The sequence below is a fragment of the Macaca thibetana genome, chromosome 3, assembly GCF_024542745.1.
Source record: "Macaca thibetana thibetana isolate TM-01 chromosome 3, ASM2454274v1, whole genome shotgun sequence".
Lineage (NCBI taxonomy): Eukaryota > Metazoa > Chordata > Mammalia > Primates > Cercopithecidae > Macaca > Macaca thibetana.
The window spans coordinates 128,528,499-128,546,938 of NC_065580.1; the positions used below are offsets into that span (position 1 = coordinate 128,528,499).

Genomic DNA, 18,440 nt, shown 5'->3' on the forward strand with positions numbered 1-18,440 from the left:
AGGGGTCTGGGGTTGCATTGTCACCCTACATGGTAACAGGAAGTGAAAGCGTCCAGGCCTACAGGACTGGAACCCTATCGAGGGGGTTAGGAGGCTGTTCACTTTCCTCTGGGCCCATGTGGAGAAGCGGAGGGAGTCTAGGGAGACCCCGGGAGACTCTTGTTCTGTCTGGGCGTCCCCCAGCTCCACCCTTTGATAACCATTTCCTTGGAAGAGCTCAGGAACCTCTTGTGCTCCAGTGAGGCAGGGCCTCCCCTCACAGGATATTGGTAAGGAGGCATTCTGAGAGTCTAGCTAGAATGAGAAGTTAGCACAGTGCCTGACAAGTACTTGTGGGAGCTGTCATCCTCTGTAACCATCACGTGGCCTTGTAGGGTTCAGACTGCCTGGCCTGGGGCTTGGCAAGGCTGTTTGGGGGTCAGCTGGTTTAGGCTCCCACTCTCTCCTCAATCAGACAGCGTCTCTGTTTGGTGTTTATTTATGGGTTTAAAAAAACCTAAGATTTCATTTATAGTAGTTTCAAGCTTGTATGTATTTGTATAGATTTTATTAGAAGGAAGAGGGCTTAAGGCAACAACATTTTTGGCTGTGCATGGTGGCTCATGCCTGTATTCCCAGCATTTTGGGAGGCTGAGGTGGGCGGATCAACTGAGGTCAGGAGTTCGAGACCAGCCTGAACAACATGGAGAAACCCGTCTCTACTAAAAAAATACAAAAAGTAGCCGGGCGTGGTGGTGCATGCCTGTAATCCTAGCTACTCTAAGGCTGAGGCAGGAGAATCGCTTGAACCCGGTAGGCGGAGGTTGCAGTGAGCCGAGATCATGCCATTGCACTCCAGCCTGGGCAAGAAGAGTGAAACTCTGTCTCAAAAAAAAAAAAAAAAAAAAAAAAAAAAAGAAAAGAAAAGGAAAAAGAAAACAACATTTTTAAAAGGTCTCAGTGAGGGCATAGACTTCCATCTCACGAACGCTAATGTTGACCTTCTCTTGCTGCCTTTGTGCAAAGTATACATAGGAAGTGCAGCCAGAGGTGACAAGGCTCAGTGTCTAGAACCGTGCTGCTTGGGCTTGCTTGCTGCCCTGCAGCCAGCTGAACTCTGGGTGTGAGGTCATGCCCATCCTAGATCTACAACCCCACTCCCTCTCCCAGGCCCTGTGTAACCAACACAAGGCAGTGCTAATGAGCAGGCTAGTGATGGGCCTCAAGCACCCCAATACCATCCAGGAAGATCTGAATGCCATCTGTGGCTGGGGCTGCCTGGGGACAGGGGCTGTGGCTGCCTTGGCTTGTCATGGCCCTACCACAGATGCACCCGTCCTGTGCTGCTTCACCAGCAGCCAGCTGTCCATGGCCCTAAGCCTGTCACACCATGCTTGCTACCTCATGCTGCTCTTGTGTGAAAAAATTATCCCGAGATGGCGCTGCTGGATGTTAGTGCTGGAAAGGGGGCAGCACCTTTGTCCTGGGGGATTAGGAACTGACCAGATCCTTCCTGACTGACCCCCAGAACAAGTGGGGTTTGGTGCTGCGTTGAATGATGACCCTCCCCAAAATGTGTTTGCACTGGCTCAAAGAATATATAATGCAAGGGCCTAAAATGAAGACACATGAATCGTGTTATGTGGAGATTAGCTTGCAGCCAGGAAACAGGTGCCTCTCAGGTATCTCATCTTCCCCAGCAAGTGTGGAATGTGTCCATGCCCATGGTGTGATCTGTCCTTCTTAACTTGTACACAACTCCAGGTCAGTTCTGAGTGAAGGACATGCAGATGAGATTTCTCAGGTCATTTGTATGTTTGACATTATGGCTGCTGCTTTTGCTGCCACTAGCCCTAGACCCAACCTGGCTTAAAGTCTAGGCTTTAGGTAAAAAAGGTGGAGGGCTTCCTGTGTCCTGTGATGGGAAGTCAGAGATCTGTGGTAGGGCTGGGGGTTGGGGTGCACTTTAGTTTTGTGGCAGGATGAGAGCTGCAGTGATTTTATTAATTGTGATTGGCCTGGCCTGGTTATAGCTCCGGGTGAGGGAGAGAGAGTCAGCAGTGGTGGTCCCCCAGACATCCAGGTGCCCAGCACTGGCCTGCCTGCCCTCAGGCACAGGAAAAGGCACAACCATAGGCCCTGACTTGCCTCCTTACTCCCTAATCCCCAGATGGGAATACTTGGAGGCTACAATCTGAAAGTCTTTTTCTCCTATTTTAACCCCAGCTGCCTAACACGTCATGGAGATAGGATGGGTGAGGGGCTTTAGGGGAACCAGGGCAGAATCACGGGTCCTGGGGGAAAGTTAAAGATACAGGAGTGGTTTTCACCTCTCTGTGGAGCCCAGCTCTCTACCTGGTCATTGCCACACAGCACCTTCTACAGAGACTAGCTCTATGGTGATTGGGAATCCCAACAGCCCCAGGCTGCTCCCTGTCCCCTGCTGCCTGTGCTCCTTCCCTTGCCTGCTGTCAGAGCCCACATGAAGGAGGAGGTTGCCACCCTGTGAGCCTGAGGGAGCTGTGTCTGACTGGGGCTTCTGCCCGGTGTATTGCAAAGAGCTACTTATGGGTATGGTCTGTCCAGATACCTTGTTTCAAGAAGAATGGGTGCAAGCTAGCAAGTGTAGCATCCCCACAACTGATAAATACATTTTTCTTGTTTTTAAACCATCACATCTTTATATGACATTAGAATAAAGTTTTTAAAACCTGCTGCTCCAGTTTCACCTGGGTGGTCTGTAACCCAATCTCGCAATCAGACTGGATTTGATTGTGAGTGCTGTTGTTAGAAATGTTACTAAGAGAGGAATATGTATAAATTACATCAAATTTAAGGTTATTCTTATAATGCCACTTGAGTGGAAAGCAAGAGGGTGGAGTCACAGGCACTCAGCTGGGGTTTACCTACCTTCCAGTTACTAGACTCATGAGGGTGTGGAACAGGTGAACCTGTCATTGGTGACAAAAGGAAAACGGCTGGAGTAAAGGCCAGGTTGGGGAGGGGTGCTAGGCTGTGGGGTTAAACCCTGGGCATGTTGGACCTGTGAGGTCCCTGAACATCTAACTAGCTGGGTACCTGCCCTTGTCACATCAGTTGAGGTAAGGGGATTGGGCAGCTCTCTCTAGAAGTCACACTGCTGGGAGAATAGAGGAGTGTCTAAAACTTGCCATCCTAGGGTAGGTTTTAGACCAACCTGGACTCCCTTAGACAGCTAATGAGATGGGAGGAAGGTAGTCCCCCAGGTGAACCTGAGGGACAGAGCCTATGAAGTCAGAGGGAGTGTGTGGAGGTGGCCTGTCCCTATGAGAGGGGGAGTCTAAGGCTCATTACTGCTAGTGGCTGCTGCTCAGCCATCCCTCTGCAGAAGAGGCAGGTCCTCGGCCATATATATAGTTCAGTGCCTTTTGGAGTGTTTAGAGAGTCCTTCATGTTTTAGGAATTCTAAAAGCAACAACAACAACAACAAATTCCAATTCTAATGTCTGTTATTTTTCCCGGAGCCAACTGGAAAAAAAATGTCCTTCACCTCAAAGTCTTAAGGGACACCAAAGGATAGCCATCAGTGTCTTGGCCATTGAAGCTTCATGTATGCTCTCTGCCACCAATTTGATTTGCAGCCTCATGGTTGTGTTGTACTAAATATACTTTCCTCTAGCCTTGTCCACATATATAGGTGTATGTGTATATATATGTGTGTGTGTATGTGTGTGTGTGAATATATCTTAGCCTTTCTAAGATGAGCATATTGCCTGGGCGTGGTGGCTCACGCCTGTAATCCCAGCACTTTGGGAGGCTGAGGCAGGCCGATCACTTGAAGTCAGGAGTTCAAAACCAGCCTGGCCAACATGGCAAAACCCTGTCTCTACTAAAAATACAAAAAAGTTAGCCGGGGGTGGTGGCAGGTGCCTGTAATCCCAGCTACTCAGGAGGCTGAGGTAGGAGAATAGCTTGAATCTGGGAGGCAGAGGTTGGAATGAGCCGAGATCCAGCCACTGCACTCCAGCCTGGGTAACAGTGAGACTCCGTCTCAAAAAAAAAAAAAAAAAAAAAAAAAAAGCACATTTGGGCAACATAATTCCTGCTTATCCGTTCCCAGCCCCCTGCCCCTCCATTTCTAATAGCCATCCCACGTTGTGGTCAGCAGTGTGGTACAGCATGCTGAGAGAGGAGCTCAGGGATGGGACAGGGGTCTTTCCTGCATTATCCAAATGATTAGAGAGTTGTTAAAAAAGGTGTCCAGTTGTTCTACTTTCTACTTTTAAATAGCGAATAAGATGCATTATACAAAGAGACCCAGGTAAGGGAAAGAGCAAGTGCATTTCAAGGCTCAGCTCACTTCTTAAGTAGCTGTGATACTCAGGGCGTGTGACTCCGCCTACACGGGCCTGTTTCCCTGTCCATAAAGCGCACTAATGCTGGGGACGGTGGGTGTAGGGGAGGGTCCTGGAGCCTTATTCAATCTGTGGCGCCAGTGTAGGAACCGTCCAGCGACGCAGTTGGGGAGGAGGGCGTGGCTTCCGGCGTTTGGCTGGGCCTTTGTCTCGGGCTCGGGCCGGAGCCTGGGATCCATCTCTCCTCTTCCGCGTGTTGCCCCTCGGGAGCCCTCGGTGACTTTGTCACAGCCTCTGTTGCCATGAGATCTGCAGGTACTGGAAGATGCATAGCTAAGATGCCAGGACATCCTGGAAACTGGGAAATGGTGAGTATGCGGGGTTGGGCATCCCAAGAGGGGAGAGTGGGCTGGTTGAAACCGGCGGAACCGGCCTCCCCACGGTCAGCTCCCGGCTCCGCCGACCTGATTCCCAGCTGGCGCAGCTCCGCCCTCAGCCCCTTCGGAGGGTGGGTGGGGGGCGCAAGATGGAGGCTGGGTCAGCGAACTTTGACCCTTAGCGTCCCCTTCCCGCGCCGCGACCTGCCTGAAGCTCCCTGGGCAGCGGTGCACCGGCATCCCCTTCTCTCTCCCAGATTGTTCAGGGATGACAGGCGGGTTATCAGAGCAGAATCCCGACTCGGTGGGTGCGTGGGAGGAGCTGCGGCCAGTGGGGTCTCCAGTGTCTGCTGTTAAAAAAAATTTTTTTTTTTTTTTTTTTTTTTGAGATGAAGTCTCACTCTGTCACCCAGGCTGGAGTGGTGTGGCGCGATCTTGGCTCACTGCAACCTCCACCTCCCAGGTTCAAGCAGGAGGACATTGTCCAGTGCCTCCTGGGAAGAAGGACATTGAGTAATTTAATGGGCAGCATGGGGATGGGAGAATGTTTTGAGGGTTACCATGGTCTGACTTGACAGTTAAGTCAGACATGTTTGTGTTTCCATCAGCACTGCCACTCCCTGAGTTTGTCACCTTGGAAAGACTTTTTCACTTATTTCCACTTCAATTTTTCAATAACTGTGAATTATGTTTCATCAGTAGAGCTGAAATTTTTTTTATAAAGTCAAAGACCATGAAGGGTGAATTTCAGAAAAATCTAGTCATATGTTTTATTTGTTAAAAATGTTTCTTTATCTTCATCAGAGTGATTTTAGTAAGTAAATTTCTTTCTGTTCTTTTTGGGTGGTGATTTCAAATAGAATTCCAAGGCATTGCTTTGGGAATGCTACAAGGGAAAAGAAATAGGAAAAATTTCTTTTTCATTATGGCTATAGAAAGTGAATACATTTCCACAAGAAAATATGAAAGATTAATTGATGAAGTGCATATATTTGTCAAAACATCAGCTCCCCTTTTTTGCAGGGTCTAAAATTTGTAACAGTGGATATCTCTGTTCTGTATTCTGTTGTCTAAATGCCCAAGTTTAATGTTAAATTTTATGAGATAGAACTTGGCACCTTCTGGAAATGTTCACATATGGTTTATTAAACTATTTATCATGAAAGTATGTAAGTGACATGTTTAATGTCTGAAAGAGATAGAGACTTCAGCTTTTCCTGTTGAAGTATAAAATTTAAGTGCCTTACTATTTCCTTACAATATTCTATAAACACGGTGTTTGAGTGATTTTGCTGTTTTCTTTAAACACTGGGCATTAGTTTTAAACTAACGTTAGGCAGAAAAGGGCTTTCTTTCATAAGGAGGAGCAAACTACTAGAAGGTCAGAAAAAAAATGTGGGACGAGGAGGACGGGATAAAACATGGTGAAATCAGATCCTAGATCAGAGAATGTTTTACCTAGACGTCAGCCTGTTCTTAAGAGGGACATAAGGAGGGGTTTTAAGGTTGGGTCGAAGTTTGGGGTCTGGGGAAGGAAAGAAAATTAAGAAAAGTTTGGTTCACAAGTATTTTGTTCTGTCCACCAGAGACAAACTTATTTGTTTATGAGACAAAAAAAAAAATAAAATAAAATAAATGGGAATTTAGAGAGTCTCTGGCTTTGGGATATCAAAAACAGGAAGGGTGTTTCTTAGCCGTAAGATGCTCTTGAAAAACACAAATGATGGGGGATTTCTTTAATCACAGCTGTTATCTACCCACCCCATCTTCTCCTACCACTTTTCCTTGCCTTGTACTTTTTTTTTCATTTGGCTCTTCTTGATTTGTACCTTTTATAATAAACTGGTAAATGCAAGTATAGTATTTTGCTGAGTTCTGTGAATAGTTGTATCAAGTTATTGAACTTGAGAAGGAGGTTATGGGAGCCCCCAATTTATATGGGAACTCTCTCTTCCTCCACCCCTCTAACAGGCCCCAGTGTATGTGGTTCCCCTTCCTGTGTCCATGTGTTCTTATTGTTCATCTCCCAATTATAAGTGAGAACATGCAGTGTTTGGTTTTGTGTTCCTGCATATTAGTTTGCTGAAGATAATGGCTTTCAGCTCCATCCATGTTCCTGCAAAGAACATGATCTTGTTCCTTTTTATGGCTGCATCATATTTCATAGTGTATAAAGCAATTGCAACTGAAGCAAAAATTGACAAATGAGATCTAAATAAACTAAAGTGCTTCTGCACAGCAACAGAAACTATCATCAGGATGAACAAACAACCTAGAGAAGGGGAGAAAATTTTTGCAATCTCTCCATCTGATAAAGGTCTGATATCCAGAATCTACCAGGAACTTAAACAAATTTACAGGAAACAAACAACCTCATTAGAAAGTGGGCAAAGAACATGGAGAGACACTTTTCAGGAGAAGACATTTATATGGCCAACACACGTGAAAAAATAGTTCAACATTAGTGATTATTAGTGAAATGCAAATCAAAACTGCAATGAGATAACATCTCATGCCAGTCAAAATGGCGTTATTAAGAAGTCAAGAAACAGCAGGTGTTGGTGAGGCTGTGGAGAAATAGGAATGCTTTTACACTGTTGATGGGAATGTAAATAAATTCAACCATTGTGGAAGAGAGTGTAGCTATTCCTCAAAGACCTAGAATCAGAAATAACATTTGACCCAGTGATCCCATTACTGGGTACATACCCAAAGGAATATAAATGATTCTATTATAAAGATACATGCATGTGTATGTTCATTTAGGACTATTCACAATAGCAAAGACATGGAATCAACCCAAATGCCTATCAGTGATAGACGGAACAAAGAAAATGTGGTACTATTTCATTTATTTTCTTCTTTTTACCTGATTGCTGTAGCTTGACTTCTTGGTACTATGTTGAACAGAAGTGGTGAGATTTGATATGCTTGTCTTCTTTCTGATACTAGAGGAATAATTTGTTGCATTTCTCTCGAGTATAATGGCATCTGAGGCCTTAATATATATGGCCTTTATTGTGTTATAATGCATGCTTTTATATGTACATTGTTGGGAGTTTTTATCATAGAAGTGTATTAAATGCTTTTAATAATTTTTTTGAGATAATTATATAATTTTCATTAGTCATTTTGTTATTGTAGTATATTATTTTTAATGATTTGTGTATGTTGAAACATTCTTGCATCCTGGGGATGAGTCCCACTTGATCATAGTGTATGATCCTTTTAATATGTTGTTGAATTCAGTGTCTAGTATTTTGTTGAGAACTTTTTCTGTATCTTCAAAGGGATATTTGCTTATAATTTTCTTTTCTTGTAGTGTCCTTCACTGGCTTCAGTATGAGGGTACTAATAGCCACCTCAAGTGAGTTTGTAAGTGTTTTTTCTCTTCCATTTTTGGAAGAGTTTGAGAAGGACTGACATTAGTTCTCCCTTAAATGTGTGATGCAGTTCACCCATGCAGTCATTTGGTCATGGGATTTTTAAAAATTGGAGATAGTTGGTTACTGCTTCGATCTCCTTCCTCATTATTGATCTATTCAGTATTTCTATTTCTTTATAATTTAATCTTGGTGGGTTTGTTTCTAATAATTATTTCTTGAGTTATCAAATTTGTTGTCATATAATTGCTCATAGTAGTCTCTTACTATTTTTTGCATTTCTGTGGGATCTGTTGAAATAACTTAATTTTTTATTTATAACTTTTTTAAAGTCCTCTCTCTTTTTTTCCTTGGATTAATATAGCCAAAAAGTTTGTCAATTTTGTTTTTTTAAAAAAACTCAGCTCAATTAAAAAAATTTTTCTATTGTCTTTCTAGTCTCTGTTTACTTTCTTTTTTCTCTAATTCTTAACATTTTCATAATTAAGCTAACATTGGAATTATTTTGGTCTTCTTGTTCAAGGTTTTTGGGAGTTAAAGTTAGGTTGTTTATTTAAATGTATTTTTTTTATTAGTGTAGGAGTTTATTATTATAAACTTCTGTCTTAGAACTGCTTTTGTTGTATCCCAGAAGTTTTGGATCCTTGTGTGCTCAATTTTATTTGTGTTGGGATTCTTTCCTATTTCCCTTTTGATTTCTTCTTTGACCCCCATTGGTTGTTTATGAGCATGTTGTTTAATATCCACCTATTTGTGAGTTTTCCAATTTTCTTCTTGCTATTGGTTTCTAGTTTTATACCATCAGAGTCAGAATAAAAGCTTGACATAATTTTAACCTTCTTAAATTTGAAAAGCTTGTTTTTAATTTTTTGTTTAATATATAATCTCTCCTGGAGAATATTTTATGTATTTTTGAGGTAAATGTGTATTCTTATACTGTTAGGTGAAATGTTATGTTTATATCTATTTAGTGTATAGTGTTACACAAGCACACTTTTTTTTTTTAAGATTTGTTTGAATAATCTGTCTGTTGTTTCAAGTAGGATATTAAAGTTTTCTATTATTGTATTCCTATCTGCTTCTCCCTACAGTTCTGTCCATATTTGCTTTATATATTTAGAAGCTCCAGTGTTGGGAGCATATATAAATATGTTTTTTTTTTTTAGACAGAGTCTTCCTGTGTCACCCAGAATGTAGTGCAGTGGTGTGATCTTGGCTCATTGCAATCTCTGTCTCCTGGGTTCCAGCAATTCTCCTGCTTCCTGCTTCCGCCTCCTGAGTAGCTGGGACTACTGGTGTGCACTGCCATGCCTGACTATTTTTTGTGTTTTTAGTAGAGACAGGGTTTTGCGTGTTGGCCAGGCAGGTCTCAAACTCCTGACCTTGGCCTCCCAAAATGCTAGAATTACAGGCATGAGCCACCACACCTGACCAAGCATATATATGTTTAATTGCAATATCCTCTTGACAAATTAGCCTCTTTATTATTATATGGAGAACTCATTTGACTGTTGTGATAGATGTTGCCAGGAGGTCTATTTTGTCTAATTTAAGCATAACTACCAATGCACTTCTTTGGTTATTACTTGCATGGAGTATCGTTTTCCATCTTTTCACTTATAGATGGTTGTCCTTATAGCAAATGCTAGTCTCTTGTAAGCAGCATATCATTTTGTCTTTTAAAAATTTATTCATTCTGTTTTAGTCTATTTTGTGCTGCTATACCAGAACACCACAGACTAGGTAATTTATAAAGAGTGAAAGTTTATTTGTCTCATGATTCTGGAGGCCAGGAAGGCAAAGAGCATGACACTGGCATTTGTTAAAGGCCGTATTGCTGCATAATAACATAGCCAAAGGTATGAGGGAGAGAGAACTTCCTTTTCTATAACAGACCCACTCTTGTTATAATTAATCAGTTCCCATGATAAGGACATTAATCCATTCATGAGGGCAGAGGGCTTATGACCTAATCAATTCTTTTTTTCTTTTTTTCTGAGACGGAGTCTTGCTTTGTCATGCAGGCTGGAGTGCAGTGGCGCAATCTCAGCTCACTGCAACCTCCGCCTCCTGGGTTCAAGCGATTCTCCTGCCTCTGCCTCCCGAGTAGCTAGGACTACAGGCATGAGCCACCACGCCTGGCTAATTTTTGTATTTTTAGTAGAGATGGGGTGTCACCATATTGACCAGACTGGTCTCAAACTCCTGACTTCATGATCTGCCCACCTCGGCCTCCCAGAGTGCTGGGATTACAGGCATGAGCCACCGCGTTCGGGTTTTTTTTTTTCTGAGATGGAGTTTCAGGCTTGTCACCAAGGCTGGAGTGCAATAGTGTGATCTCAGCTCACTGCAACCTCTGCCTCCTGGATTCAAGTGATTCTCCTGCCTCTGCCTCCCAAGTAGCTGGGATTATAGGCGCCCACCACCACCATGGTAATTTTTGTATTTTTAGTAGAGACAGGTTTTTGCCATGTTGGTCAGGCTGGTCTCCACAACTCCTGGCCTCAGATGATCCACCCACCTCGGCCTCCCAAAGGGCTGGGATTAACAAGTATTAGCCAGTGTGCCTGACCAGTCCTAATCAATTCTTGAAGGTCCCGCTTCTTAATAGTATCATAATGGCTATTGAATTTTAACCTAAAATTTAGAAATGACATTTTCTGTAGCAGTGTCTGTTTATTGGATAATTTAATCTCTTTATATATAAAATAGTGATAGGTTACTATTAATGTTACCATTAATAAGTTATTATTGTGGTTTTGTTTTCTGACTATCTAAAATTTATTTGTTTGTTTTTTCTTCTTGTCTTATCTTTCCTGTGACTGTGTTCATTTTTGTTGAGACAGGGTCATGCTTTGTTTTCTAGGCTGGAGTGTGTGGCATGGTCATAGCCCTCGGTAGTCTCAATATCCTGGGCTCAAGCAGTCCTCCCATCTCAGCCACCCAAGTAGCTGGGGCTACAGGCATGTTCACAACATGCAGCTATTTTTTGTAGAGATATGGTCTCCTTATGTTGCTCGGGCTGGTCTCAAACTCCTGAGCTCAAGTGATTCTTCCACTTCTGTCTCCCAAAGTGCTGGGACTACAGGAATGAGCCACTGCATCCAGCCTTAACTTTTTGGGTTTTTTTTTTTTTTTTTTATATGCTTTAATTGCTTTCTCTTTTTCTTTTGTGTATCTACTACAGTTTTTTCCTAGTGGTTATCATGGGACTTACATAAAACATCTTATATTTTAACAGCCTAGCTTAAGATGATAACAATATAACTTCAATGCCATAGAAAAACTACAAGTTTTCTCCTTTCACACATTTAATACTATATATCGCACTTTAGAACTTTTTATATTGTGCATCTAACAAATTATTGTGGCTACCTGTATTTTTAATATTTTTTAATAGATCTTACATTAGAGTTAAAAGTGATTTATGCAAAACCATTACAGTATTAGAGTATTCTGAATTTCACTACTTACCATTTCCAGTGACATTTATACTTTATGTCTAATGTATAATGTAATGTTTTTCATATTGTTAGTTAACATTCCATCATTTCAGTGTGAAAAATTTCTTTTAGCATTTCTCGTAACACAAGTTAAGTGGTGATAAATTCTCTCAACTTTTTTCTTTGTCTTAAAATGTTTTGATCTCTTTTATGTCTAAAGGACAGCCTTATTAGATATAGTCTTAGTTGTCAAGTTTTTTTCTTTTTAAAGCATTTTAAATATATAATTGAGTCTCCTAGCTTGCAAAGTTTCTGCTGAAAAATTCACTGATAACATTATAAAGGTTCCCTTGTATGTGAAGAATCTCTTATCTCTTACTGTTTTCAGGAATTGAGCTTTATCTGTGAATGCTGAAAATTTAATTATAATGTGTTCTAGGGCAATCCTATTAGGTTCTTTTTGCTGTAAGTATATTGAGCTTCATGAAACTGGATGTTCATATCTTTTTCTAAATTTGGGGGTTTTTTTGGTTGTTGTTGTTGGTTTTTTTGAGACAGGGTCTCATTCTGTCAGCCAGGCTGGAGTGCAGTGGCATGATCTTGGCTCACTGCAACCTCTGCCTCCCAGGCTCAAGCAATTCTCCCACCTCAGCCTCCCAAGTAGCTGAAACTACAAGCATGTGCCACCACACCTGGCTAATTTTTGTAGAGATGGAGTTTGGCTATAATGCCCAGGCTAGTCTCAAACACCTGAACTCAAGCCATCCCTGCACCTTGGCCTCCCAGAGTGCTGGGATTACAGGTGTGAGCCACCATGCCTGGCTTAGATCTGGGAAGTTTTTAGACATTATGTCTTTCAATTTCTTTTTCTTTTTCTCTCTCCCTTCTTCTGAAAATTCTAAAATGTGTTGATTTGTTCACTTTATGATTGGTCACTTTCAAATAGCCAACTTTGAGTTCACTTAATTTTTTTATTTTATAATTGAGTCTCCTGTTACAGTTTTCTATTGTAGTTTTTCAGTTCTATCATTTTTTTAACTTTAGCTGCAGGATTTCTGTTTGGTTGTTTTTTATGGTTTCTATTTTCCTATTAATTTTTTTTTTAAATGAGTGATCTTGTAATGTTATCCAGGTTAGGCTTGAACTCCTGGCCTCAAGAAATCCTCCTGCCTCAGCCTCCCAAAGTTTTATTATTACAGGTGTAAGCTACCATGCTTGGTCTACTTCTCTATTATATTTCTCACTTCGTTTCTGTGTTGTTGTTTTCTAAAATTTTTGAGTTATCTATTGTGTTCTTTTGCATCTTATAAAAGTTTCTTAAGGTGATTATTTTCAATTCTTTGTCAGACAATTCTGAGATCTCCATTTCTTTGTAGATGTTTCCTAGAGCCTTATTAGTTCTTTTGGTGATGCTTATGTTTTCCTGATTCTTTTTCATCTGTATAGCCTTATGTTTGTATGCCTAAATGTGAAAGAACAAATCTTCCAGTAATTATAGAATAGTTTTGAAAGATAATTTCTTTTATTGGGTCCCTGGGCTGATGAGATTTCAACTGAGTGCATTTGAGTTTGTTGGAGCCAGATGACATGACTTCTACTTGGCCTTGAGTGGGTTTCATGATTGGCTGACCTGTTATCAGGACATCAGTTATAGATTCTGTCTATTACCTAGAAAGACTCAACTTTCTTCAGAATCTTTATTATTAGAGCTGGTGTTGGGATAAGAAATTGCACTTGTTTCTGCATATAGGGGTGCTTGACTCCTGCTGGATCTCTGGTCTAACCCAGTCATTAGACAGTTCACTGGATGGGCAGGACTGACCCCTGATCAAAACTGAGAGCCACTGGAACTGATTCACAGGGCTGCTTCAAGATATACAACTGAGACTAAAAGTCTTCAGTTTTGTCTCTGGGTCCATGATATATTTCCCTCCGGGTTTCTGGGTGGGCAGGACTGTTCCCAGACGCTGGCCAACAGGGATTAAAACTGGGTTACAGGGCTTGCTTTAAGATTCACAGTGAGACTGATGTCAGCAGGCCTGCCTCAAGGGGCACAGACTTGGATGCTTTTAAACAAATCCCAGGTTGAGCAAAACTGTTCCTGAACTATGGCTGCATGAAACAGAGCCAGGTTACAGTGCCATTTCAAGACTCACATCCAGAATAATGTTGATTGTCCTACATCCATGGGCACAGGTGGATGTTTTTCCCTGAGGGTCCCTTAATTTACATATGAATTAGCTGTATGCCTCTTACCTATAGAAATATCTGTGTTTTTCACCTGTGTTGTCCCTACTTTGTTTATGACATATTTCTTCTTGGCTTTCTTTTTTTTTTTTTTGAGATGGAGTCTCGCTCTGTTGTCCAGGCTGGAATGCAGTGGCGTGATCTCGGCTCACTGCAATGTCCGCCTAGCAGGTTCAAGCGATTCTCCTGCCTAAGCCTCCCAAGTAGCTGGGATACAGGAGCCTGCTCTCACACTTGGCTAATTTTTTGTATTTTTTAGTAGAGACAGGGTTTCACCATGTTGGCCAGGCTGGTCACAAACTCCTGACCTCAGGTGATCCTCCCACCTCAGCCTCCCAGAGTGCTGAGATTACAGGCGTGAGCCACCGTGCCCGGCCTTTTTTCTTGGTTTTCAATGATTATTTTATTATATCCAGGTGATAGTCAGGAAAATAATTTTTTTTTTTTTTTTTTTTTTTTTTTTGAGACGGAGTCTCGCTCTATCACCCAGGCTGGAGTGCAGTGGCCGGATCTCAGCTCACTGCAAGCTCCTCCTCTCGGGTTCACGCCATTCTCCTGCCTCAGCCTCCCGAGTAGCTGGGACTACAGGCACCCGCCACTTCGCCCGGCTAGTTTTTTGTATTTTTTAGTAGAGACGGGGTTTCACCGTATTAGCCAGGATGGTCTCAATCTCCTGACCTCATGATCCGCCCGTCTCGGCCTCCCAAAGTGCTGGGATTACAGGCTTGAGCCACCGCGCCCGGCCTAGGAAAATAATCTTAAGTTCACAATGTACTTATAGTTTGAATGTATATGATTGTGTGAGAAGAACACTTTTGTTATTTGAAGGTAATTTAAAAAAATTTTTGTAACTGTCTCTTAAGTAGTCTTAAGTGTTTAATTGTTGTCACCTCAAACATTATTAAGTGTACAGTTTAGAACTGTTAAGTACAATCCTATTGTTTTACAAGAGGTTCTAGATAATTTTTGTCTTACAAAAGTAAAAGTGAGTACCCGTTAAACAACAAATTGTCCTTTCTACCTCTTTTCCAGTTCCTGAAGAACACCATTCTACTTTTTGTTTCTATGAGTTTGATTAAATATTTTATACAAGTGTAATTATACAGTGTCTCCTTCTTTTTGATTATCTTATTTTACTTAACATAATGTTCTAAAGATTTATCTTTATTGCAGTACTTGTCAAGATGTCCTTTTTTTAAAAGACTGAATAATATTCCATTGTATATATGTGCCACATTTGTTTAAAATAGTCATCCATAAAGAAACATTTGCTTCCAGGTATTATTTTTTGTGAATAATACTGCAATGTACCTGAATGTACAAAATATCTACTCCATGTTCTGCTTTGACTATGGGATATTTTAAATATACTCATTTAGTACCATGTATATGCTCTTGATTTTGTTACCTGATCCTTTACGTTATATCCCCCAAATCATTGCCAAAACCAGTTGTCTCGAAGCTTGCCCCTTCTGTATTGTCCTAGGAGTTTTACAGTTACAGGTTTTATGTTAAAGTCTTAGTTCATTTTTTAAAATTGACACATGTAATGTTACATATATTGGGGTATAATTATATATAGGTTGTATGATGATCAAGTCAGAGTATTTAGTGTATTTATTACCTAATGCAATTGTTATTTTTGTGGTGAGAACATTCAAAAGCCTCTTTTCTAGCTATTTTATCTTATCTTTGTTTTTTGGGTTTTTTTGAGACAAAGTCTTGCTCTGTCACTTAGGGTGGAGTGCAGTGGTGTAATCTTGGCTCACTGCAACCTCCACCTCTCGGGTTCAAGTGATTCTTGTGCCGCAGCCTCCTGAGTAGCTGGGATTACAGGCATGTGCCACCACACCAAGCTAATTATTGTATTTTTAGTAGAGATGGGATTTTGCCATGTTGGCCAGGCTGATCTCGAACTCTTGGCCTCAAGTGATCCACCAGCCTTGGCCTTCCAAAGTTATAGGATTACAGGTGTGAGCCAACTTGCCCTACCTTTCTTTTTCTTTTCTTTTCTTTCTTGACAGAATTTTGCTCTGTCACCCAGACTGGAGTGCAGTAGTTGAATCATAGCTTACTGTAACCTCAAATTCCCAGGCTCAAGTGATCCTCCCACTTTAGCTTCCCAAGTAGCTGGGACTACAAAAACATGCCACCATGTCTGGCTAGTAATTTTATTTTCTGTAGAGACGGGGTCTCATTATGTTGTCCAGACTGGTCTTGAACTTCTGACTTCAAGTGATTCTTCTATCTCAGCCTCACAAAGTGTAGGGATTATAGTTGTGTTTCACCACACCTGGTTTCTTCTAGCTATTTTTAATATGCAATTTTAAAAAATTAATTATTATCCTGCTGCATAGTAGAAAACCAGAACTTATTTCCCCTATCTAATTGTAACTTAATATTGTTAAGTAACTTCTTCCCATCCTCCCCGTTTACTCTTCTGTGACCCCTGTTGTGTTCTTTCCTTTTATAAACTCCCCTTTTTTTTCAGGTTCCTCATAAAAACGAGATTATGAGATCATAAAGTATTTATCTTTCTGTATATGGCTTATTTCACTTAACATAAAATACTCAAGGCCCACCTATGTTGTTGCAAATAACAGAATTTTATTCTTTTTTATGGCTGAATAGTATTTTATTGTGTATATCTACCACTTTTTCTTTATGCATTCATGTGTCGCTATACATTTCAATTGATTCCGTATCTTAGCTATTACAAATAATGCTGCAATAAACATGGGGATGCAGATGTCTTTTTGACACATGAATTTCTTTCTTTTAGATATATACGCAGTAGTAAAATTACTGGATCATATAATCGCTCTATTTTTAATTATTTGAGAAAACTCCATACTCTATAATGGCCATAAATATTTATAATCCCACCAACAGTGTATATATGTTCCCTCTGATTGCATCCTCATTAGTACTTATTTTATGTCGTTTTAAAATTTATAGCCATTCGGCTGGGCACGGTGACTCATGCCTGTAATCCCAGCACTTTGGGAGGCTGAGGTGGGCGGATCACCTGAGGTCAAAAGTTCGACCTGACCAACATGGAGAAATCCCGTCTCTACTGAAAATACAAAGTTAGCTGAGCGTGGTGGTGCATGCTTGTAATCCCAGCTACTCGGGAGGCTGAGGCAGGAGAATCGCTTGAACCTGGGAGGCAGAAGTTGTGGTGAGCCGAGATCGTTCCATTGCACTCCAGCCTGGGCAAGAAGAGCAAAAACTCTGTCTCAAAAAAACAAAAAACAAAAACAAAAAAAAGAAAGAAAAAGAAAAATTATAGCCATTCTAATGAAAGTGAGGTGATATTGTAGTTTGGATTTATGTCTCCTTGATGACTAGTGATGTTGAGCATCTTTTTATGTACCTGTTAGCCATTTGTATGTCTTTTTTTTTAACAAATGTCTATTAAGATCTTCTTTTTTTTGAGATGGAGTTTCACTCTTTGTTGCCCAGGCTGGAGTGCAGTGGCACAATCTTGGCTCACTGCAACTTCCGCCTCCCGGGTTCAAGCGATTCTCCTGACTCAGCCTCCTGAGTAGCTGGGATTACAGATGTGTGCCACCACGCCTGGCTAATTTTTGTATTTTTAGTAGAGATGGGAGTTTCACCATGCTGGCCAGACTGGTCTCAAACTCTTGACCTCAGGTGATCCACCTGCCTCGCACTCCCAAAGTGCTGGGATTACAGGTGTGAGCCACTGCGCCTGGTCATTTTTAATAGATTGTTTGTTTTCTTTTAAAATTTTAAAGTTTTTAATATATTCTGGATATCAACCCCTCTTCATATATATAGTTTGCAAATATTTTCTCCTATTTTCTAGGTTGTCTGTTCATTCTAATAATTGTTTCATATGCAAAAACATTTTAGTTTGATGTAATCTCATTTGCTTATTTTTGCTTTTGTTGCCTATGCTTTTGAAGTCTTACTTTAAAAATTTGTTTTCATTCTAATGTTGTAAAGCATTTTTTCTATGTTTTTATCTAATAGTTTCATAGTTTAAGTCTTTAATTCATTTTGAGTTGATTTTTGTATATGGCGAGGGAGAGAGGTCTAGTTTTTTCTTCTTCATGTGGATATTAGATTTTCCCTGTACCGTTTATTGAAGAGATTAGCTTTTCTGCAAAATGTGTTCTCACCATTTTTGTTAAAAATCAGTTGGTTTTAGGTGCATAAATTTATTTCTGGGCTTATTGGGCACATTGATCTATGTGTATGTTTTTATGTGAGTACAATGCTGTTTTGGTTACTATAGCTGTGTAGCAAATTTTGAAGTCAGATATTGTGATGCCTTCAGCTTTGTTCTTTCTTTTTAAAATATGAGGAGTATTTACTAGACAAGTGGCTGATTACGTTTTTCAACAAAACCATCTTTGAAAGTACTGCCTGATTCCTCCTTAAAAGGTACAAATCAGTCTTTTAAAAAACGTTTATTTCAGAGGCCAAGTTGGGTGGATCACAAGGTCAGGAGTTCAAGACCAGCCTGGCCAAGATGCTGAAACCCCGTCACTACTAAAAATACAAAAATTAGCCGGGTGTGGTTGTGCACCTATAATCCCAACTACTTGGTAGGCTGAGGTGGGAGAATCGCTTGAACCTGGGAGGCGGAGGTTGCAGTGAGCTGAGATCACGCCCCTACACTCGCTAGCCTGGGTGACAGAGCAAGAC

General features: G+C 40.9%; 1 protein-coding gene across 1 annotated transcript in view; it reads left to right on the plus strand.

Annotated features, from left to right (window-relative positions):
* The first annotated feature begins 4,519 nt into the window (after positions 1-4,519).
* Positions 4,520-18,440, plus strand: part of LOC126950207 (zinc finger protein 92) — a 138,989-nt gene continuing 125,068 nt past the window's right edge. Inside the window, exon 1 of the mRNA XM_050783490.1 lies at positions 4,520-4,681. The gene's annotated coding sequence lies outside the window, so the exon portion shown is untranslated. The remainder of the gene's footprint in view (positions 4,682-18,440) is intronic.